We start from the raw sequence: 6,792 nt of genomic DNA on the forward strand, positions 1-6,792 counted from the left end.
TAAGCAGGCCGTACCTTGCGTTGTATCTCTGTTCTGCGACGTGTGCCCGTTTCTGTAGGCCTGTAGTATCAGAGGACACACAGCTGCGTTAAGACGCGATGCGAGCTTTGTCGACAAATGAAGCCTTGTGAGCTCTGATGCAAATCTCTGGCTATTTCAAATGCGTTCAAAGGTGCTCGGTGTACTCCATCCCTGGCCACGGCCCTGCCCGCAGAGCGCATCCATGTACAGTAGAGAGATTCGGTAGGCGGAAAGTGCTGCGGTTATATAGCGCCTTCCATCCATGACTCACAAAATTTTATTTTGAAATGTTGTTCGAGGAGGTCTTCTCCTTGACACACATATCACTCGTGTAGTCCACAGCCGGGGGCAAGCATCCACGTCCAAGCGCGTTTTCCACGCCACGTCTGTCGGACTCATGACGTGTCACTTCGAATCGCTTGCTTTTTCGGCGGCCGCTCCGTTCGCCACTTTGACCCTTTCGCGCAGCTCCACGAGTCGTTCAAGCAGCGCGTCAAACTGGTACGTGGGAACACCTGCTTCGCTGGAGTCGTTCATGCGAGAACCGGTCAGGTGCAGTCGGTTCTTGACTGTCTTTTCGTACTCGCCGTAGAACTGCGGGAAGTACTTCAGGATCACGTCCCTCAATGGCGGCGGGCACGCCGACGTGCCTCGCAGACAGTCCTCGACCGCGTCGCACACCGCGACCCTGATGGTCTCGTGCTGGAGCACGGCGTTGTAGCAGATCTTGCCACTCAGCCAACTTCCCAACCCTGGCAGGACTCTCAAAGCGGACCCTTGGGCGACGGGGTTCTCGGTCGTCAGCAGCGACTTGATGGAAAGCAGGACGCTTCCGAGGCACTGACCAGAACTCCACGCGGGTCCAGCTGACGAGGTACCCAGGAGCCCTAGACAAACCTTGCCGTTCTCGTAGAAGCTCGGCCCGAACCGTACGCGCCCGGCCTCGGTGGTCATCAGGCGCACCCGCGGAGGACTGATGGGGTAGTCAGGCGGACACTTCATCAGGAAGTGGAAGAAGCCGCCTTCGTACGGCGTGCCGGGAGGTCCCAAGATGAGCGCGTGGATCTTGGTGATGTCGCTTTCGTCGGCGGAGATGAACACTCCGGGAACACGATAGAACTCGATCTCCCTGATGTCGCACCCGACCCTGCGCCGGCACTCGTCGGTCGGCTCCTCGTGCTCGTACGAGATGGGGTCCCAGAAGTTCGGAGGAGGCTGGTTGGGCGTGCCCTGCGCTTTCGCGGCGGTGGCCGGTGCATGAGGGCCCGCCATTGTTGCTCCGAATTTTGCTGCGATAGCGGTGGCCGCGATTGCAGGCTGTGATGCCTCGAGTACGGCAATCGGTAATGACAATGATGATGACGGTGGGCATCAAATATGCCACGTACCCACTGTGGGGGATGGGCCAGGAATTAGCCATGACTAGAAAAAACGCATTAGAAAATAAATAGAGAAAATTATTACTTACACAGCAGCGCAGAAGCACACTGACCTAGAAAGAAACAGAAGGCCCACAGCGCTAGCACTGTGTCCCGTCTGTTCCTTTTGCTATCTGTGTGCTTTTGCGCTACTGTGTAGATAATGCCATACCAACTAGCCCAATAAACATAAATGCTTATTGATGATGATGACTAACATGTCTTTTTAAAGAAACAGCTGTTTATTTCCTAGCCGTACAAACGTGGTCTTTGTGGGTCGGCACTGCAAAACAGAATGTGCAGGCTCCAGAAAGCGCGCGACGGTGCGCATCGCTCAAGTGGAAGCTGCTCGCATGCCCGTGCCGGCCAGGGCACCACTCGCGCGCGACGAGCAGGCGCCGACTTGGCAGTGCCTCTTCTTGGACAGTTTAACGACGTCGGTCGCAGAACGGTTTGGTTTGGTTCTTTCTGAACTCCCAACCTCTTTAACGACACACACACACACACACACACACACACACACACACACAAACACACACACACACACACACACACACACACACACACACACGTTAAAGAAGTTGGGAGTTCAGACAGAACCAAACCAAAGCCACCAAACCACACCAACCTTCTATCCTTCTTTGTGAAGACTGTGTGAGCCTAATAGTACGGTGGCTTGACTGGGCCACCACTGCCAATCGTGAGTCGTTGTGATGTGCATGAAGGCTCGATGCATCCCTTGGTGGCTATTGTGCCTCCCTCCCCTCCGAAGTCTAAGGCACCGGCTGCGCTGTTCGGGCTTGAGAATCTGTTCGTCCGTGATTTTGATCATACTAGTGCGATGCCGGATGTGATCACGGTGACGGCTGCGTAGCTGGCTGTCTGTCGCCTTCACCAGGAACGAACGCACTCCGCTCGTCTGCCTTATGATAGCCGGGATCCAAGCAGGAGTTCCACGGAAGTTTGGCATGTAGAGTGGTTGCCTCGGATCAAGCTGCATGAGATGATCGTTTGCGGGTTCCCCCTCACGGCATGTCGCTGATGGAGTCATGAGGCTAAGTGGCATTGTCGTCTTCCGGCCAAACATGAGTTCGGTCAGCCTTTTGTGAGCAGTTGCTGAAGGCGTGGAATGTTGTTGAAAGAGAAAGCGTGCAATTCTTCACGGCATAGAACCTTCGGTCAGCGATCAGCAAGGGTCGCGTTGTTTCTATCACGATTCGCTCAGCTCGGCCGTTGGTTGCCAGATGATATGGTGCGCTTGTGTACTGTTTGATGCTCTTTCTCGTGCAAAATTCTTCGATGTGCGCGGACACGAATTTCGGTGCGTTGTCGCTCACTATATGATTCGCGGCACACCGAAGGTTGCAAACAGCGAAGGAAAGGCAGCTGCAACGCATGGTGATGTGGTCGTTTTCATGGCCTTCACCTCCGCCTATTTTGTGAAGGCATCCACGATGGCCAAGTATGACCATCCATCAAGTAGGCCGGCAAAATCTACGTGAATAGTCTCCAACGGCGTTGTTGCCGGTGTCCACCCTGGAATCAGCGCGCGTGGAGCTGCTAGTTTATGCTGCTGACAGACGCTGCGAGAAGCGGCGACCTTTTCAATGTCAGCATCGTCCTGTTGAAATGTCTCGCTTCTCATTAGTTTCTTTACTAGGCTTTCGGAAGCTCAAGCGACGGTGGATTACGAAAACCTGGCTTTCCCGACACGACTTGGCTGCTGCGAAACTGAGTTGGAAAGATTGATATTGCCCATTGTGATGCATGAGTAAATGTTTCCTCGTACGAAGTTACGGGTGACGTATTACGGCACCGTAAACTGCGCTAATTGCCCTGAAAGCGCTACGCATGCGTCCGAAGCATTATATTATCTATAAAGACAAGGTGATGCGTTCGACCTATAGTATGGTCTATATACAGTGTTGAAGTCTTCTGCTGTTTTACTTTGCGATAGCCAGTTATACGAAGCCGAGGCAGACATAGTGTCCGCGGCTGCCACGTAGGTTTGTCCGCATCTGTTCACGCGTGCAGATTTCCATTGCAATACGGTCATCACACAGTTGACGTGACCTACATGCACTGCGTAGTGGTGGTTACGCAACAAATTATTTCGTACACTTGTTATGCTCTACCGGCTGCTTTAACGATATTGCCGTTCTTCTCCGCAGTTTTTTTTTTCCCGAAGGCCCTTCCGCCCACTTACGTTTCATGGAAACTATATACGTCATCGTCTGACATGGCTCAATTCTCCGAACCGTACGACATGCGACGAGACAGGGACCATTGAACATTTCCTGTGGTCGTGCCCAAAATTTCAAGGTGAAAGGGTCGATCTCCTCGAAAATCTGCAACAAAATTAAGGACCTTCCGGATACATGCCTGCAACACCTTGTGTTCCTCGAAGGACCAGTTATAGCCCGCAAGGAAACTGCACGTCTCCTTCACGTCTCCTTGTCGCATTCTTAAGAGGTACTGGTCTGATGTACACGTGGTGAAACACCGCACTGATTCTATAAGAGACGTTCGGGCGGAGCAATTGATTGCCGGCCTTGATCGCCAGGCTGAACCCACCTGCTGCTACAGCTAACCACCACCACATGACTCTACGGAGGACAGCACGCATATTATAACCAGCTGGCGTATATGTTCTACCATCTAATATTATCGCTACAGATGCGCCGGTCACCAGTGCTGTTCAGACAGATGCAGCAGATACGGTACAGCGCAACGAAACAAGACACGCTACTTAACCCTCCTCATTGCGCAGTGGTTTATCGGCCGACGGCATTTTCTGCACAACAGCCTGGATATGGCGCAGCTAGCTGCTGTCCACAACATATGATGCCTCAGTTTTATGTGATGCGACATCAGCGCGCCGAATTTCAGCTCCACATTTACTTGCGCTCATGATTGTTCATGTGTGGCCCATTGTGAGGGTCTACAATATTCAAGGTCATTGCAGCGCGAACTTCTCCTGGCAGAGACAGCTGAGGAACTTAAGTTTTTTTCAGCTCCGTATTTACCGACAAACTATCCCTTCCTTCTAACCTGAACTTTACATGTTTAAGTGCTAACATGGATGACGTAACCATCACCTCTCAGGGCATATCAGCAGTTATACATCGATTGCCAATTAACTCTTCACTAGGTCCTGATGGCATATGCCCAAAACTTCTAAAACTAACTCAGCCTTCCACATGCCACATTTTATCCGCCTTGTTCCAGCAGTCTATCGACTCCGGGCGTGTGCCAGACGACTGGAAAATTGCTCACGTTATCCCCGTTATAAACATAGACACGAAAATTCCCAAGCGGATAAAAAGCTTCTTAATGGGCCACGCACAGCCAATTTCTGTAAATCAACACCTATCTCAATTAGCACAAGCCAAATCTGGTGTGCCCCAAGGAATCGTACTTGGGCCAATTTTACACAGGGCCATACGTGAACGACCTAAACGCTAACATACGCTCTGCATTACGATTGTTTGCAGACGACTGCACGATATACAGACTGGTCACTAATACCTCCGATGTTAACACGTTTCAGGATAATCTAAACAAAATTAATAAATGCTGCAAAATCTGGCAGATGGAAATGTTTTAAAAACAAAAGCCATTGTATTTACATCAAATACTGCAGTCAAATGCCGTTACCCATTAAATAACATGCTCATCAAAACGGTGCATGTTAAATATTTGGGAATTCATTTGACATAGGATATTTCATGGAATCGCCATACTGATGAGGTGGTTAGCAAAGCATCTCGCGCACTCAGGTTCATTAGGCGCAACCTCCACTCTACTAGCACCGATAGAAAACTACTAGCTTACACTACATTAGTATGCTCAAAAATAGAGTATGCATCTATAATATGCAACCCTCATCAATTATACCTAATTAACAAACTAGAATTGCTTTAGAACAAAGCCGCTCGTTTCACTGCAAACAAGTACTCTCGAAGAATTAGCGATACGGAAATAAATACATCGTTCGAATTACCTTTACTTGCAAATCGCAGGCGTCAGGCACTGCAGTCTCTTTTCTAAAAACTTTATCTTAGTCATTCACCCTTCGCCACCCGTTACATCACGCAGGCTTATAGCGTTTTTCCTCGACTAGACCATTCCTTTAAAGTGCAGCCTATATATGTGTGAGTTAACTTTTTCTTTAATTGCCACTTCTTGTTGCTACGAGACACTGGAATGAGCTTTCAGGTGTTGCATGTCTTACCAATTACGATACATTTGTTAGCCATGTAAAGAGCACATTCTTATGAACATTATTTTGTTTCCTACTTCTATCACTTCCAGATTCAGCTCATTTGTGTCATGCAACTGTTTTATTTTTCTTTCCTGTAGTTTTAAATCGCAGATCTCTCTTCGATTCAGTGCACTTAATGCAGAGTATCTGGAAACTGCAGGCCCTCTTTTAGGTTATTTGGTCTTTATAATTCTCGCTCCATTGTTTGACATTCACTTGTGTGTATAGGAATCTATATTGCAACATTTGCACCATTGTGTATTTGCCAAGAGTGTTGTTAGCTGTAGTATGTACTAGATTCAGTCTTGTATCGTGCTTTCTCTTCTCCTTTTTTTGTTTTTGCCGTCAAGTAGTCATTATCAACACTGTAAAAAAATTTCATTTTACGGCAAATGTGCTGGTAATGTGCGACTAAATGCTTTTCCGCAAATAAAGAACGGTCATTTCCATAGAACGGACAGCCGTAGAAATGAGACCTTAATACAAAATACGAGTTCTTTCGTATCTACAAAATGGACTACTGTATGCTTAATTGGTACTATAACCCTTTAAGTACAGGTGCTTCTTGTATTCAGAAAAACAGAAAAAGGAACACACAATATACTGAATCTGTACTATAACTCTTAAAGTACAGGTGCTTCTTGTATTCAGAAAACAAAAGACTCTGTATGCTAAATCTGTACTATATCCGTTAAAGTACAGGTGCTTCCCATATTTCGTCTTACAGAGCATATTCATTGTTTGCAGAATATACTACCGGGATCGAAACTGCCCAGGACGCGCGAGAGTCGACTTAATTTTATTGGTGCGACATCTGCTGGGATCAGCCACGCTAACATCTGCGTTTGGAATGTGCATACGTTACCCACTGCTTCCAGCGGTCTTGAATGCAGAGATGCAATTTGGTCTACACTCGCACCTCCAGGGTACTTTTGTCCACAATAGTACCTATCCTTTAATGCAAATGTCATGAAGGCAGCTCGTAGCTGAAGCAGCAGGTCACTATTGAGAAAATTGTCTTGCCAACACACTGACATAGCTGAAAAGATAAAACACTTTGCACTTTATGAATGATATGTATGCACTGCA

At 48.2% G+C, this 6,792-nt stretch overlaps 1 pseudogene; it reads right to left on the minus strand.

The window, feature by feature from the left end:
* Positions 1 to 280: 280 nt before the first annotated feature.
* LOC135900808 (ubiquitin-conjugating enzyme E2 Z pseudogene) lies at positions 281 to 1,369 on the minus strand (annotated as a pseudogene).
* Positions 1,370 to 6,792: the final 5,423 nt, after the last annotated feature.

The sequence above is a fragment of the Dermacentor albipictus genome, chromosome 2 (assembly GCF_038994185.2).
Source record: "Dermacentor albipictus isolate Rhodes 1998 colony chromosome 2, USDA_Dalb.pri_finalv2, whole genome shotgun sequence".
In the NCBI taxonomy this organism is placed as follows: domain Eukaryota; kingdom Metazoa; phylum Arthropoda; class Arachnida; order Ixodida; family Ixodidae; genus Dermacentor; species Dermacentor albipictus.